Source organism: Calonectris borealis, chromosome 6 (assembly GCF_964195595.1).
Source record: "Calonectris borealis chromosome 6, bCalBor7.hap1.2, whole genome shotgun sequence".
In the NCBI taxonomy this organism is placed as follows: Eukaryota; Metazoa; Chordata; class Aves; order Procellariiformes; family Procellariidae; genus Calonectris; species Calonectris borealis.
In genome coordinates this window covers 14,430,238-14,448,360 of record NC_134317.1, presented here as the reverse complement: position 1 = coordinate 14,448,360, position 18,123 = coordinate 14,430,238, and the positions used below count along the sequence as shown (strand labels likewise).

Below are 18,123 nucleotides of genomic sequence, written 5' to 3'. Positions count from 1 at the left end.
TTGAGGAAATTTGAACTCTACAGGCAGAGTAGTGCTGCAACTCTTTCTGCCATGATTCAGACTGTATTTAGAAATGGCAGCTTAGACCTATCTCCGTTAATATCATACAACAAAGTAAGAAAGTACAAATCAGCTAAGTGGAAAAGGAATTGAGTTTTACCATCTTTTCCTGAATTGAAAGCTTCCCAAATTATCCCCAGAAAACCCTTGAAGAAGTTTTAGAAAAGCCACAAGGAAACTGTTGCTGAACCTTCAGTGCTGAGAAGTCAAAGGAGCCCAGCTGATCCAAACAAAGGATTCTTTACATGCTAATCAAAAGAGAGATTCAGCAGGTGGCCACATTGCTTAGGCTCTGTGAAAAGAAACTGAAAAGGCAGAACTACATCAAGCTGAATCTAGCATGAACGTGACATGACTATTGCATTTTGCATTTGACATAATGGGTATCTTCAGCCACAGTGGCCAAATCCATAGCATTTTTGCTTTCCAAAGAGCATGAAGTACTGCCTTTCCTTGGAAGGAAGTGGCAGCTGCCACAAGACTATAATAATATCTCAGGCTTGCTCTATTTAAAGATCTTTTCTAAATTTACAAGGAAATAACTTGTTGGGTTAAAGCATTTGTCAAGAAAAGATAAATTGTTAAACATTTTGGATCTTCCATTTACTTTGCCCATTCCCAGCTATGTACCTGCTTCTTAGCTGTCCCAAGTGTCTTGCATCCTAAATTAATTATAACTGTTAAATGCAAGAGCTAAGATCACAAACATTATCATCTACCACTCTCTTAAGACCTTTGGCAAAAGGACGTGCAGCCTCTGGGGAAAGTAGCATCTTAAGCCACTACAGTAAGATTCAGTAACAGTCTCAGATCCCTTCTCTGAATGTAATCTATGCAAGCCAACAAGTTCAGTGGGAAGCTGATGGGAAATGACTTAGGAGGGGGGTATCTTGTAACTCCTGCCCTTCTCCATAAATTGAAAGAGGGAAGGAAGGAGAGAGTAGCAGTCTTTTCTTTCAAATCACAGGAAGAAGATGCATTTTTTATATGCAAGGTCTTAAGGGATATAGCATCTACCTAGCATGTGGTAAACCAGAGATCAACTTCCTCCTCTTCTGAGGTGATTTGAGCCCATATTTAGTAGGAAAATGCCCCAAATGGCAAGCCAAAGACTATCGTATGCTAGGCAAGGGGTGTATTTAGTCCTTGTTGAAGCTGATCCATTTTGCATGGAATACTATTCACTAAACAAGAGACAGTACAAGCAAGAGTGATCTATCTTATCTAATGGTTACAGCACACACTGAACAGTCCTTGCTCTCATAAAGATGTCACAATTTATATTGACTACACTGGTGGCATCGGTGCCTTTACAGTTCTGGCTTCCATGGGCAGGCTTATATTATCTGCTTGGCATCGTCCATCTATTTCTGTGAACCAGGCACAGTATAAATGACCAATGCTAGTTTTTAACCTTATCAATTAATTTACAGTGACCCACTTAAGAGTTTAAGCTTGAGGTTTGCAGACTGAAGTCTTCTATTGATCTGCAGAAAGGAAAAACATTATTTTTTCCCTTATACTGTGTATATGCAGATACCACTTGTTATCTGCAGAAACCAGTTCTCGAAGGGAGTTTACTTCCTTTTTCTGTTCAGCCCAAATAATGATGATAACGTGCTTCAATATGAAGTTGATTTTTACACTATACAAACTGTCCTGAGACCAACAATTAATTTGGCATGCACCACCAAACACCTCACTTATGGCAACTTACTAAAAGTTTCCAGAATAGTCTCCCTAACTAATCAGTTTTCATCCCTTCTCTCATTCCAATAATGTAATTGTTAATGTCCAAGGCTAAGAACAAAGAGAAAATAATCAAGTGACACTGAAAACAGCATGAAAAAAATCACCATAAAATCCAGTGCTTAGAGACAGCAAAGTCTCAGATGGTGCTGTTTAGAATCAGACCACTAGCTTCTGGGCTAATTCTCCATTTTCTGTTTTGAATGATTCCACATTAATTTTGATGCCTTGTGCACTGCTTCCAGAGAACTGAAAGATTGTACTATGGGCCACCTTCTCCATTGTCTGACCATTTCTGTAGTGATTTAAATCTGTATCGATTGCCATTTAGCCTTTTGCAGATGTTTTCACAGATAGTAATCAGTATGGAAGAAAAAAGGTAGGGAAAAAGCAAGCCTTGCATGTAACGACCTGGTTGTAATTCTGTTTAAAATGTTAGAGAACTTGCATAGAAAAAGGAAAACCTTAAAAAAAGACAAGGGTTATAAGGGGAATAAATATAGTTACGTGAGCCAGATCAAACCAATTCATTTTCTGCTACTGAAAGACGGATCAGAAAAATGAAGCTAAAGGTCTGTTGCTGCCCTTCAAGAAATCCAGCTTGAGGATGAAATTCATGCCTGAATGCAGAGAAGCAATTTTGAAAAGTTAAAATTTGATTTATTGTTCTCTGAAAGGTTGTGTAAAGCTTCTTTCTAAAGATCTCAAAGTTACACAAAGGTAGGTTGTATGATTAAGGGCAATCATAGTTCTGAAAGACTCTTAGAAGATATAGACACAGCTCGGGCTTATTTCTTATTTACTGTAAATTTTATTTTTTCATTCTGACTACATGGAACTTCTTAAATTAATTTGTTCAACATTTGCATTACAGACACACAGCAGTAGTACAGGTGCAGATCTGCAATATATGATATATACAGATTCTGTTCTCATCTATGACAATGTCCAATCAAGTAAACAAGATTTGAGAAAGCCAAGATATAACACTGTTCAATAAATTGTAGTTGATAAAAAAATGTCCAAAAAAGCCATTCTTTGGCCATCCTGCTCTAGGGCAGAAAATCTATAACACAGCTTGCAAGGTCTTAAAACATGGCCCTGTAATGAAAGGGCAAAGACAAGACCGAATTAAAGCAAATGTTCACTGCTGTCCAGCAAACAATTTCTTTTATGCCACAAATATCAGATGAATTTAGGATTTTGGTCATTTATTTTGAGGAAATTAGCTTAGGCGGAAGGGTGGGTGGATTTGCTTGTGAGTACATAATGCAGTTCTCTCTGCTGTAAATCAGTGTAGCTCCAATGAAATTTGGGAAAAAGCAGCATTTCTGACCCTTAAACATGATTTCAGTTGTGTCTAATCACAATGGCTTCAACTTTTAAATTAAAAATATATATGTACACACATATATATGCATATATATATATATACTGAAAGGTTCTTTTCTCCTTATATTGCACCTTTGCTTGCTCACATTATCCACAGTATCAGAAGTCTCAACTCAGAACTTGCTGGCTCTTGGAAATTATTTCATTTTTTTCTTAATGCGGTGCTTCTGTTTTATTTTTATGGCTTTCCAGAACTAAATCATAATGCAATCACAAAACTTGGGTATTGAAGAGAAGCTTGGGCTGTGGGTTTGCAGTATCTGATGGAGGCCCATACTTACACTTTCGCCAAGGTACATTACTTCTGCAGACTGAGGACCCCACAAACCAGTACATCTCCTCCCAAGCTTTTTCAAAGGAATATGAAGCTTAATGTAAATGGCATCAGAAGATAAAAGATATTTATTTTTTATTTACAATTTATTCAATTTATTTATTGATGAGTTAACATATTGAATATTAATTAATCTATTAATATGTTGAATAGTAAATTGCTACTACTGACATAATTAGCTTCTAGCAAATAGTCTTTTCTAAAAAGTTAATCTCTAACTCTTTTGACAGATACTAAGTATGTGCTACTTTTCACTGGAAAGATAAAAGACAATACAGAAGCCAGAATGTTATGGGATACAGTGCATACTTATTTTGAAATTACTTTTCTTAATCCTCTGATATCAAGCATATTGTACTCTCATCGATTTAACATGAAAAAGAAAGGAGAGGCTGTTTGTAGACTTAGATTATCAACCACAAGTAACCTGTCTTTTCTAGAGAAGAATGCTGTGTAAACTAACATTTGAACATTCAGCTCAATAGTGAAAATTTCTCAAATGCAGCAATATTATCACGACTGTACTATGTTCTTAGCAAGCTCTATAATTGAGAATAAAGTAATGTCATAACAATACGATACTTACATTAGCATATTCATAGACACACAAACTTCTTCATAAACTTCACTGGTGGAACAAGTTCCTACAGGTTTCCTGCAATACCCACTTTACCCACTTTTTTGAGGCTTTCACTCCTGGGTTGAAATACAGCAACTAATGAACAATGAAGTGTTATACTGTGTAAGTTTAGGGAGTAAAGAATTTGTAGCAAAGTGCAGCTGAAGAGGAATTTTGGTAGAAAAAATTTGTAGCCACTTGTTTGACCAACCAAACCACTTCATACAGAACTTGGATTTCCAGAAGAGATTTTCCATTCAAGTTCACATTCAGACCTTCTTTAATTTTACATTTACCAGCATGATAGTGTAAAGTTATGTTGTAGGTGCAAGAAAAGTCTGATTTTTTAGCCACTGAGTCATATCAGAGTTAGTTCTAGAAGGTGTGCCATTGATCAGTAGGTAAAGTACTATCATAACAATAACTAACTTTATTACAAAATTCAGGTCCCAAGATCCCTCTTATAAATTGTGAGATGCTTGGGAAAAAAAAATTCTGTTGCCACTTAAACGGTAAAAGGGCATCAAAGCTCCCAAATATTTGCAACAGATGTTGCAATTAAACATTCAAAAGAGAAAACTGCATTGATAACAATGAAGATAGCAGACTAAATATGAAGAGCTTTTATGGTGTAAGAATATGTTTGCATAAAAAAATGCTCTGTTTTAATTTGCAGAAGGACATTTTAACCTCATTCTAAGTTACCTCAACTTAATTAGAGACTGCAAACAGAAGCAGATACTTAAAAATTATATAATTTTAATTGACAAATCTTCTTTCTGAAGTATTGATCCCACCCTGCTAGAATGCTGGTTGCTATCAAAGCCAGTAATTTTCATTGTTAATTTAATACATTTGTCAATAATTTCATCTGGAAAATCTGATTAAAAAATAAGGGACACAAGATTTGTTAACATGAAATTTTTTAAAGCATGCTCAAGTCACTCTCCAACAGCAGCTATTAAATAAGGTAGCACTCAGTTCAACTCAGTGAGCTAAATTCTCGATAATGTTAGCTGCCTTATTATTCTGGAAAAATGCCCTGCATTATCTATTTCTGGAATAATTCCAGTTTTTATGCAACTGGCTTTGGTGTGATAATGATAATCACATTCAACTTTATCTGTAAGACACTGAAGTATGCTTTCTACCATACATATAACTGGTAAAGCTTTAGTTAATGTATCTGCTTCAGCAGTGCACGTCAGGAAACGTGGGCCAGCTGGAGGGAGTCCAAAGAAGAAAGAGAGTGACTGGCATTAGGAAACATGACCTATAAAAAACAACTGAAAAAACAGGTGTTATTTGAAGGAAGAAAAGAATTCTGAGGAGTGAAAAAATAATGATTTTTGAATATTCAGCGGATTGATCCAAAAAGGAAAAAAAATCTGATTGCTATGTCCAGTATGCAATAATTAATATGCTTAAACTGCAGTAAGTGACATTTAAGGTAAATATTGTTGATTTTTTTTTTGTGATAAAGTAATACGATATTTTAAATAAACTGCTATGATGATACCGCAATCTTAATTGCATTAAAAAAAACACATGCCAAAAATTATATATGTATAACTGATCTTGCCTTTGGGCCATAGAATAAGACTACCTGACCTCTTATGATTCCCTCTAGACCTTTTATTTTCTTTTAATTCTTGCTTATCAAGATATTTACAATAAACTTAGCTCCTTCTGTAAAGGCTCCAAGATCAGGCCTTAAATCTGTCATGCTGTTGATAATCATGACAATCAGAAGTGTAACACTTGTGCAACTGGAATGTGAAATCCCTTACCTCACAAAATGTCAGTGAGAATCTCCTTAAAAATGACCTTGTGATATGATCCTGACAAATCCCAGCTGTATCTGAAACGGAAAGGTGATTTGATAGTGAACTTTATTTTAGTGTGGTGACTTCCTGCTGTCAGTAACAAAAATAAAGTGCATGATATAGTCAAAACGACATAAACTCCTACAAGGCCAAAACCACAGTCATACTTCATTCACTATTGTTTGTTTCTGATATATTTTAGTTTACTGCTTTATGGTTTTTGAATGCTGAAATTAATAAATCATGGCAAGGTCAGCTTCATTCTCTTAAGTATACAAATAATCTGTATAATGTAGGTCTTGTTAGACTATCCATGCCCAAAGAGAAAATCATCTTCGACGAAATTATTTTTATTTTAGAACAAACTCCGTTTGAGTGCACACCATGTACATGTACCTCTTCTGACAAGTTATCTGAGCTTAGATTAACTCTGGCAGCTGAACTCTGCATGTACAAAAAATGTTGTACTTTGAGAACAAAAGGGACATCACAGAATTCTAGATAATCCAATAGTTTTTTTTCTGTTCTCCCGTTTTACACTAGCATTCATTTTGATTGAAAAATGGTTTAAAAAGTAGGATAAAAAAATACAGTGGCTTTGGATTGAATAAATTAACAAAAACTTACGGGTCTGGTTTCCTTCACTGAACCATTGCTTTGTGCTGCACAGGTGCTACAAGGGACTGGCTGTGTGTAACTAAGAATTCCTTCAGAGAGGGACAAAACCTCCCTGCTGCTTTAACCTGTTCTTATGCTACTGGCTCAGCCTCGGTGCCAGAGATGTGGCAGGACCACTTCTTTTTCCACTGACCCCTGACTTCTTTGTGGTTATTACCAGCAACAGTTCCTGTCTCAGTCTCCTGTAAACTGAGGCTGGGGTAAAAGTTGTGAATCAGGTACCTGTCCTGCAGCTGTCCCTCTTCAGCATTCATCTGTCAGCAGAGAAGAGAACCTGCCTCTTATTTCTGTTATTGCCAGAGACTGCAAAGGACATCACTAAATCTGCAAACACTGACTTCCTAGGTAGCACTACTCCCTTGCAATTCAAGATCCTCCCTCCAAGTTCCCCATCCGTTTATATACCTTTCTTTTTACCCCTGAGACTACTACTACATGCTCCCTGCAGGAACAGGGAATTCCTTTTGTCCATAATTTGCAGCCTGCTAGGCCTTATAATTCCTCAAATACATTTTTCCTAACTGGCTCTCTACCTTGTTCCTCCTGTAGTCACTTGTATAAAAAAAAAAAAAAGGGCCAGAGATGCTATGAAACACTGTCAAAGGAGAACTGGGTATGCAGATGGCGGTTTTACACCAACACTGTACAGACATAAATGACAAACATCGAGGCCAAGGCAACTGCCAGTCCCATCTAGCATGAATTTATCAGAAAGGAGGGAGATAAAAATAGTAGCCTCTCTCCCCTCAGCAGTGGTGGATATGGTAATCCTTGGGATCTGATCAATAGATCGCATAAAGTTCACACAGCTCCCCTCTTCCCTGCAGCACTCAGGCTATGTTTGGGGGTCTACCACCCATCTTACTAGGAATGGATCTACTACCATCTTTTCCATTTAATTCCTTATATATATTTCCTTGATTTTCTTTGTCAATTTACTTCCACAATTAAAAAAAAGATTTTTTAAAAAAATCAAATAGGGCTATATATCTGGATTTTACATCTTTCCCATTACTAGTTTCTAGAACTAATTTCACCTAATTCTTGTTTCAGCCAACCATCTTTCTAGAATACATTTCTACTTATAAAATAGAACTGCTCAGAAGGGAAGTATGAGTCCTAATCTTTGCAAAGAAAAAATATTTGCTGCTCAGTCATTCCACCACACCTACTGTTGTTCATGACTCTAGCAGTGACACGGAGTGCCCTGTTACATTCTTAGTGGGCTAGAAACTAAATGCATGCATCAAAAATGCTGTCTCTATCTCTAAGAATTTGCAGCTTAAAACATATTATGGCATGATAAAGTAACAGCTGGAGATAATTTTTCCCATCTCTACTGAAATCTTACTTGTTTAGAAAGTGAACATTTATTGTCTGCACTTAGAATCAAAACTGCAATATAAATGACAATGAAAAGGAATTTTCTCCCCTAAATTGTTCTATAGAATTTTTCTTCCTAAAGTACTGAAGCAAAAATATATCTGTAACACCTATGGTAACCATGGAGATTATACCAGGCAACATGCATAATGATTCAAAATGTGGCATCAGACATGTTCTTTGTAATGACTGGATTACTACAAAGAAGTAGGTTTCCCCTAAACAATTTGCAGAAGCAGGATAGATGTGGTTAATTTCTCAACCCTCTTTTTTGCAAGGGGGAAGGGGAAGTGTCAGCACTGTGGTATGGGCAGCAGACTAATACCGTGTTAGGTTTGAAAAGACCCAGCTTCCCAGGTTCTTCTTAGTTTCATCTCATAGATACGATTTGCTGAAAATATTTATCTTCTGTGAATAGCCACATCAGAGCAACTGGTCCCACCACATTGCCTGCAGGACATGAAAGATGGCCATGGAGACATATAGTTACAGAATAAATAGGAAACAGTTCTAATTAATTTTTACTTGGTTTTTTTTTTTTTTAGGACTACATACAAATGCACAAAATCTATCTTAAAAACAATTCATGCATAATCCTAGAAACACCAAGATTTGGGTAATTTAAGTGTTAGCTATAAAACAACATTCCTTCACATTTGGCAATATTTCCTTCTCTGCTTATTCCTTCTCTGCATGGATAGCATCAAATAGTAAATAGCTCTCAGTCTGCCAGCTTCTAATGCAGGATGAATATTGATGCTGTTCTTAATCTGATACAATCTATAATGCAGAGGGGAAGAATTGGGACCTTTCCGAATAAACAAATCCAAAAAGAGAAAGTCACTTTTCCACCTAAAGTGTTAACTAAAATCTGGTGTTTTGAAGTTGTTTGGGTTAGGAGGAGAAACTGATGATGATGCAAGGATGATGTCAATCCTGTTTAATTACAAAGTAGAAAACTTGGTTTCCTTCAAGATGGGAGAAATTCAGAAGATATTTCCTTTTTATGCAGTCCTGAAGTACTCTGCTATTTCTCAGAGCCACGCACCTACTTTTTTCTGCCTCTGTAACTTCTTTTTTCCAATTCCTGGCATTTTTTGCCAAACCTGAAATTACAGATTATAGTAAATCTCTTTCCAGTTCCTCCTCCTCCATTTTATTTTGTTTTGGCAATAGGCCATTGTTTCACCTATCACTTTTATAGAGCTGGATTGCTTTTTTTTTGCTTTTTTTTTTCTTTCCATTTACTTTAAGTGAGAGGTCTTTTTTATGCTCTTCAATTTCAAAATACAATTTCACCCAGCCACCAATAGATAGTGGTAGAAGGTAATTAATTCTTTCCCTTTCTCTCTGTAGGAGGCTACAAAGAGGCCCAATGTGAAAGCAGGAGTTAACTATTTAAGCTGTTACTTCTGTCCCAGAGGATCTGAACCCCAGAGATCAATGGTAATAACGACTTCCATCGTTTCCCAAAGTGGGTGTTATCATTCAAGCGCTGTTTTTCTAGAGGGAAGAATTTTACCCAACATAATCACTCTAACTTCGGTGTGTGGAATTTGAACAGGTCAACATTTAAATCTAGAAAAATTAACCACATTAAAGCAGAGAGGAAAGGTATGTTTTCCTTTGTAACTGGCAAGACAGCTATGTCTGACTGTGTGACTGGTAACATTAGAATTGGCCAGAGAGAATTTGGATTTGGGAACTGATAAAGATTTGAAGAAAGAATTGCAGTAAATACAGCAATAGCCATTTTTTTTTTTCCTGAGCAGTTAAAACTGCTGTGTGCTGCACACATACACGACAGTATTGCAGTGCAATCATTTAATAAAACACTCAGCACCCTCAACACTTAGAAGAAGGGACACTTCCATTCCTTTGCCTTCTGATCTCAGAATTAATTTCTGCAGCCATCAGTAGAATCTGCACTAAAATATGTGATGTGTTTGAGACAGAGCCCTTCCTAACTTCTTCTGGGTCAAAACAGAGCCTGTAGGTTTATGGGCTCGGCCTCCCAGGGGGGCTCTCCACTGGACTCTGGGAGGCACCGACGTTACGGCCGCGCCCCACAGGCCCCTCTCCCTCACAGACAGAAGCGGCAGTGGGGTGGGCAGCCCCTTCCCGCTGCTCTTTGGCTGCTCCCGTTAACAGGGCTGGACGCGGCGCGAACACGGCCAAACTCCACCTCAGCAGCCCGAACACACCCCCGCGCGCCCCGCCGGCAACCGGTGCGCCCGCGGCGCGCACCCACCCTGAGGCAGAGCCCCCGCGCCCTTCCGCCTCAGCGCCAACGGCCGCTCCCCCGCCTCGCCCCGCCCCCCTCCGCCTGCCAAGCCGATTGGCCCGTGAGCGCCACGTGACCGACGGGCGGGCGGAGGAGGCGGTGCCGGGGCGGGCGCGCGCTCGCGGGGAGCCGGGCCCGGCGGGAGCGGCGCCGACGAGGGCGGAAGTGCGCGGCGGGGGCGCGCGGGCGGCGGCACCCCAATGAGAGCGCGGCGGGCGGCGGCGGCGGCGGTTAAAGCGGAGCCGGGCGCCAGGCTGGAGCCGCAGCGCGGAGTCGGGTCTTAGCCCCCAGGTGAGAGGGAGGTGCGTGTGCGTTCGCGTGTGTGCGCGCGCGCCTCGGAGCGACCCCGGGCCTGCCCCTTTGGGGTTGCGGGTAACTCGGCTGTCCCGGCCCCGCTCCCTCGTAAGGGGAGGCGGGAGCCGTCGTGTCCCAGTCGCGGCCTGAGCGGGCCCGGGCCCGCCGGCCGGGGGATGTGGCTGAGTCCCCTCGTTCCCGTCCCCCTCCTTCCTGTGGAGAGGGAGGGGAGGGATCACCCGGGGGTGCGGGGCAGCTCCCTTCCTCCCGGGTGCGTGTGACGAGGAGAGCCCAGCGGCTCCTCCTTCCCCGGGACGCGGCTCCTCGGCCGTCGGAAAGCTTTGGGGGTGAGGGGGAGGTGGGGGGAGCAGTGCCTGGCGTGTAGCCTGTGTCCCTGGGCCTGCGTGGGAGCCGGGGGGGGGGGGTGGTGGTGTGAGGCTCCGCGGCGCTGGAGCCCCTCTCTCGTGGGTTTGGCTACTTCTACTGCGTCCCGGTGGCCTTGGGGCTGAGGTGGAGTCACCGGAGCTGGGTGGTTGCTGTGACTTGTATCTACAAGTGGGGCTCGGGGGAGGGAAAGGGCGAGGAGAAGCTGGCCTTGAGTGTTAGTTTCTCTGGCGAATTCCTTCTGCGCGGGCTTCTCTGCCTTCCCTTGGCTGCCCTGGGGCACCTGATAACGTTTCATCTGTGCGAGGTAAACGGAGGGTTTGAGACGCTATGGGTCCCAGCTGAACCAGAAGTTTCTGAGGGATCTTGTTTTATCTGGCCAGGTTCTCTCTGTGCTGCTATCTATTCTCCCTCTAGCCTTACTGGTGTAGATCTTGGAGGAGGAGAAAGGTGGTGCCTGAGTGTGACCTTACCTGGAGAAGGGCAGGGAGAGCAGTTGTGGGACAAAGCAGGCCACTCGTGCTTCCCAGACAGCTGGTGGACGCCTAACTTGGTTTTTCTGCTGGAGTCCTGTTGAATCAATTCTGATCCTGGAACAGGAGACTTAGTCTTGACTACCCTGGGTATTTTCATGGGGGAAAGGGAGTGGGGAGACTGTACCTGCACTAGGACCAGCCTTGCCTTTTTCAAAGTTTAAGATTGCAGTCTAGGTAGCTTTTTGCTTGTTGGACTGTCCAAACGTTACTTCTCTAGTTCTTAGATCCTTGTTTCTCTTGTGAGGGGGAGGAAAGTGCCTGTCTGTTCAAGGGCATCTTCAGAGCCATGATTTTCAGGAAAAGCTGTCTTTTTTTAGATGCCTTAAAGTTCCCCCCTCCCCAGGCTGAAGTTATCAAAGCTGAGAGAAGGAACTAACGACTGGGAACTGGACCTGTGGTTCTTGCAAGTGATTTGCTTGAAGGCTGAAAATAACTTTATTGTAGAGAATTTAATAGCAACAGCTCAATCTTACTTGGCAATGGCATCTTTACAGTTTATTCACTTATAGCAGACTTGTTAAAATAGTTTTATTTACTGCTTTAATCACTTCAGTCCCCTGTACACTGAACTTAAGTTTTTTGGTTATGATCAGATGATACCAACTTACCATGGTAAAAGTTTTTGCATTTACTTCCTGTATTAAATATTTTTATTTAAGGAACAGAAAAGCTTTCAGACTACTCCTGTAAATAAGTTTCCTATATTAGATTTTTAGTAGTAAATTTTTTGTTGTACACCTCTTTTGGAGTAGACCAAATTGATTCTGTTTTGCATGCCTAGAGAAAAGTGAAGCTGACCTATTTTCACTGGTGTTATGTATATGCTGCAGAGGAATGTCTAGTTTAAAGATTTAGCTGGAATGCTTTACAAAAACTCTTAACTGAAAGCTTAATTTGACCAGACAATACTCTTTCTTGGTCACCATTTAAAACTCTCAAACTTGTCTCTAATTGTCAGTGCAGTGGTACTGGATATCTGGATAGAAGAGCAGTTGAGACACCTTGATCAAATCAAGGCAGTAGTGATGGGACACTGTCTAGACAACTCAGATGTGTACACTGAAATCCTGAATGATAGATAGATTCTGCAATCTAATGCCTCTTTCAGGCTTTAAGTTTTTTCAACTGCAACTGATTAAGCACCAACTGTTACTTGACCAAATGCTGGATAAAATGGCTTGCTCCACTGGGAAATGTTGGGGTCCAGGTTTCACAAGCAACAGAACTGAGCAGAAGTGGCCAAGTGATGTAGTAGAACGAGCCCTAACATCATGATTTGGGAATCTGGTTTGTAGTTTGTTCTTGTCCTGTTGCTTTGTAAACTTAAAGTGCAAGTATCCACTGCATGGAAAATGAACAGAGTTTAACTTGATAATTTCTTATTAACTAGATCCAAACTCCATGTGACTGACTACTGATTAAGTGAACTGCTTTCTATTACACAGTGAATTCATCTGAATTAATGGCCTCTCTTAGCCAGAGGTACTGAAGGAGCGTGTTTCTTATGACAGCTGTGCAGGCAGTAAGCACTCATGGGAATGCAAGTATGTAGTGGTATCAAGACAAACAAACAGTGCCTAAGGTCAGTAGGTGTCTTGTGCCTGGAGCAAACAACTCAGGATGGGAGTAGTGGTCTGGGAGTTTGAGTGAAAGGCAGTGGCTGGGGAGGCCACAGAAGTAGATAAACGTGGGTCTTGTGTGTTTGCTGCTTTTCATACCCTATGTGCCTGACTTCAGGTAACTTTTGCATGATTGACTTATGAAAGGTTAGATAGCAACTGTATTCTCAAACTCTTCCTGTCTTGACTTGGAAGGCCTATCCTGCTGATAAAAAAACCCTTCAGTTCTTTAGGTGTTCTCTCTTCATCCACCTCCACCCCCATGTCTCTGGTAACTATTCTGCACCACCGTCAAGCAGCGGTGATAAGGTTCCATTGCTTGTTACCTGCTATTGCATGGAGCGGCAAGGTCAGCAAATAATCTCGGCTGTTTCACTCTCCTAGTGGTAATAATCGATTTTGTTGCTTTTGTTCTATGATACAATTGATACAATTGATACTTGGCTCTTGATAAGAGGCTACGGAGGAGATATTTTAAAAGTACTTGTTAATAGCGGCCAAAGAGCAAACATTTTGTTGATGGCTCCTTTTAGCCCATTAAACAGGACTAAGCAATGTTCATCCATGCCTGCCCCAGAAATATCAAGTTGTCTTGTCATTTAAGCAAGATAAGTCTGTATAACTCATGCTTTGTGTCTTCATGTTCTTCCAAATACTCCTTTAATAGTAATAGAGGATCTGTTTTGTCTCTTGTGCTTGAGATGTGCAAATGTGTTTTTCAAGACCTGTCAAAATGAGAGTCATGAAGTCATGTTACGTGAGAATGTTATTTAGGCTGCTGTGTAAGTATCTACTTGAATCTTTATGGTGACAAAGTGCTTGCTTAGAGCAGTCACTTTCAACTGTTTTATATGGGATCTTGAGCCCATAGCCTTCCTAATGCTTGCTGAAGTGGTTGAGAAAGGAGCAAATAATGGTTGATTACAGGAATAAGAGACTTGATGGAAATGTGGTCCTGACTAGGAATCTTTGCAGGATCATATGTCAAAGACTGAAAAATCGGTCCTGGGATTATAAGCATTTGTTAAAGACTTACTTCTGTCAACGGTTACTTTATGAATTAGTGTTGCTGTCAATTGATGTGATTAATATGAAATATTTCAGGCCACTAAAAGTGCAATGAAACTGGAGTTTTTAATATGTTCTTTTTAAATTTGGAATGTAGCAGAACTAATCTGAAGTCAAAGTGTAGAACTGGAAAGCTGAGAACATGCTGAGTTAAGCAGGTCTGTGATTTCTCTGGTTTCTAGCTCTTTCTGTATGTATCTCTACCTGTAGTGAAGAAGATCATTCTTCAGAAGAGTACTGGAGACGTAGATGTAGACGCAACTTTGGGCATGGTTTTGTTCATGTAGATGGCCATGTTAAAGAACACTTCCAATTTAGATGTAATATTGATGACATTTTTTTCACAAATTAAAATCACAGGTTAATTAGCTTAAATCACAGGTTTAAAAAAAAAATCCCACCTTACAGATAAGATTATTATAGAATACTGCATTACAGGATTATACTCAAAACGTAACAAAGCACTTTAAAAGTTCAGAAGCTACCTGAACTCTGGACTCCATGTTGCTGAACACTGAAGTGGCTTTTTTTTTTAAAGGAGTTGGTTTGTAAGGTTAGTGCTACCCTGCTCAGCACTAACTGGTGTCTTGGGCACCACTCTAAAGCAGACATTTAACAAGTGAGGTGTTTTTTAGATCAATTTGCATGCCAGTTGCCTCAGCTTTCCAGAAAAGAGGTGGTTTTGCTAATTTGGGGAAGCTACTCCCTGATTAGAATGAACTAATTCTAAAGTATGTAGTGATCTCTGATACAGCCTTTCCACTAAACTGCTGCTGTGGTAAGAAACTCCTCCCCATGATGGTACTGTTCTGCTATTTAGTGTTCTTGGCTTACTGTGAGATCCCGTTTTGGTAGGTAAGGAATTCTCATTAGTGTAGTCACCAAGAATTCTCATTCACTGACTCTTATGGCAGCCTTCTGCTTTTATCTACCATATCATAAAATAGACTAGCCAAGCAATTTAAGGAAATAGTCTTTCAAAAGACAGGAATGTGTGCTTGAAACTGGTGCTATTTCTCATTCTACTTTCTAATTTTCAAAACGCATTTTAGGAAGCAATTTAATTTTTAAACAATTCTGCAAGCTCACTTACTTTTAAGTATGTCTCATAAGGCAAACTAAAATCAAAGTAGGCTTTATGGGTTCAATCTGTTCTGAAGCTATAATGGAAGGAAACTAATTCAAAAAATTATTAGACATAAGTAGGCTGACTGGTGGTGATAGTATATAACTTTATCTTCATTTGATTTGTAAAACAGGGATCAAGCAGTGGTCTTGTCCAACTCCCTTTCCTTAAGTATTCACAACTGTCTTCTAATAGCTATCATCTGATGAGCATGCCTCCTATTATACTCTTGTAAATAAATATTAGTTAAGGTTTCTAATTAAGTGTTAGTCATGAAGGACTTGCTGTAAGTTTTTTAGCTCTGCTGTACTACTTGTGCAAGTTGTCAAATAGGCTTTCCACTTCCAAAGGCTCCCCCCAAATAAGATTTGTAGGAACTCTATTGCTGGGGTACAGACTTGAATTGTAGAGTTGCTGAGGCTGGAAGACACTTCTGGAGACTGTCTCGTCCAGCCCTCCTGCTGACTGTGCTAATCCTGACCTATAAACTGGCTCATCATCCATCCCTAGGTAGAACTTCATGCATTCCTGCTTTTCTCATGGGAAGGGCAACTCTCCTGCCTTGCCTTCCTGGCCTGTCTGTCCTAAAGAGCCTGTAGCCATCCACTGCAGCACTCTAACCATGAGAGCTATCGCAGCTCATCTCTGGGATCCCAGTGAGGTTATGGTCCCTACAGCTACACGCAGACTCACAGTGTCTCCTGTTTGTTCCCCCGTGCCACATGTGTTAGTGTACAGAAGCACCCTGTTGTGCTGATTTCCCAGGAGGGGCATGAGAGCTATGAGATGAGCTGGCTGTGTATCAGAATAGTAGGTTTTTTATTCTGGTAATGTGCTCTGTGGAGAGAGGAAATGTATAGTTTATATTCTGCATTGATTCTGTATTTTCATGTAACCTGTCACTTGCTAGGTCATAAAGGGAAGTGTCCTGAACTAAAAGTGTCGTAATTTTTCTGTGTTGAAGTCAAGTGGTTCTGAGTTAAGTCTGCCACCCAAGACCAGAGTTATCAACAAGCATGTTATATCGTGCCACTCTTCCTTCTACAGTGCTCTGGAGGCTCTGTGGTTGAAGAGCAGGTGTTTGGTTGTAAATGCTTTTGTAGTGGTAGGCAGAGCATTCTCTATGAGGGAGACCAAGGGTAGCACTTCTCCCCACAACTTTTTAGTTTTATTAACTTTACACTTAAAGTAGGGATACTGAAATTGCGTGTGACCCCTGTACTGGTGTAATAATCCAGTTTCTATGTAAAGACAGAAATACTGCTTTTGGCTTTGAGATAAAGTATGTGAATACAGTAGACTGGAAAACTACATGCCTTTTTGTTATTTAAAACTTCTGTTCTTAGTCCAGTAGCTTCTTGTATGTGCTGAATACCTTGGTGTGGTATTCATGCTTCCTGATTGGGGAAACTGGAGTGAAGAAATCTGTTTAAAGCTGACTTAACACAGCAGCTGAATTATGGATAACTAGTAATTATCTGAAGTGCTAAATGTCACTATTGTTGCTTTGTGTGATGCAAATGTATTGATTGAAAGATGGGGAAAAGGTTCAGTGCTTGGCACTTGTGTGGTGTGCCTGACTGAGGGAGCTTAGTGACTCATTGTATACATCTGTGAACCCTTCAGTTAAGTGCTTAAAATAGTGGAAGTACTTTCAGAGGCTACAGGGAGATGATTCCCTGGTGCCCTTGGGGAGGTGGGACTCCATGGTTAAGAGTAAGCTCAGAGTAGGGGTTTATTACTTGCCTACCTCCATCAAATGTGAGCACAACAGTGGCTTACATTTCCCCAAATGGGGATGTGAACATTAGATGCATCTTCAGATTAGGAGCAAGGAGTGTAATTGTATGGGCAGAGACAGTTGCTTCTGCTGCTAGTACCTAAGCCAAACTAAATAGTGTTGGGGCTTCTAACTTGCTCCAGGCATCCAGTTCACTGGGAAAACTGAAGAGAGCATGATCTAAGCGAGATCCGTCTTCTGGGGGAGCAGTGCTAGCAGCCCATGGCCTGTCTGTCTGCAGTGTCTTGTGTTGTATTTGCAAGACCAATGGGCTAGCTCTGACAGCTCAAGGATCAGGGGGATGAGGGGAGGAAACTTGACTGGACTCTCTTTCTTAAAAGCTGAAGAATTAAATCCTGCAACCCTGTAGCATGCTTATGGCTGAATTGGTATTTGTTGGAATTTGCCAGATCAGTGTTAGTGGCAACTTCCTTGTGGATTATACAGCTGCAGGTTATCCACTGAAGTAAGAACTGAAACCATGTTGTAACCTCATATTGATATATTTTGGATTTGAATCTTAGGTTATTTTGTGTGCCACTTAAGACATTGCATAAGCTGAGATATTTGACTTGTCTGTATTTGTTGTACTCCCAGAGGTCTGATTAAAAATTTGTATTAGATTAACCATCTGAAGCATGTCATTATCTCTTAGCAGTGGTTTGGTGGACTTGGTGAATGCTGTGTATTGAAGACAAGCATGGTCCTGCATGGATGAGCTTTCAAAGAAAGCAGAGTTGAAATATGCTTTGCAAGTCAATGGGAGTGAGGCTGTTGTACAACTCTGTTGCCTGACTGTCATTTTTCTGGTAGGAGCCTAACTGACTAGTGTGAGAAATGGTGTTATAATTCACCCTAAGTAATTAGGCAACTAGACAATTACCACCACAGTGACAAACTCTTAGCATAGTAATACTGATTAATGGTCTTAACTCACTCCTTGTGCTTGTAGAAGATTTCTATCAGGTATCCTAACAAGAACTTGCTAGGA

General features: G+C 40.6%; 1 protein-coding gene across 5 annotated transcripts in view; it reads left to right on the top strand.

Moving 5' to 3' along the window:
* Positions 1-18,123, top strand: part of RALB (RAS like proto-oncogene B) — a 56,493-nt gene that overhangs the window by 14,588 nt on the left and 23,782 nt on the right. Inside the window, exon 1 of one of the 5 annotated variants that reach the window (XM_075152897.1) lies at positions 9,182-9,487. The exons of 1 other annotated variant lie outside the window; for it this stretch is intronic. The gene's annotated coding sequence lies outside the window, so the exon portion shown is untranslated. Of the gene's footprint in view, positions 1-9,181; positions 9,488-10,482; positions 10,628-13,404; positions 13,545-18,123 lie in introns of those variants that run through there. 3 more of the 5 variants (XM_075152894.1, XM_075152895.1, XM_075152898.1) reach the window with 3 other exon arrangements.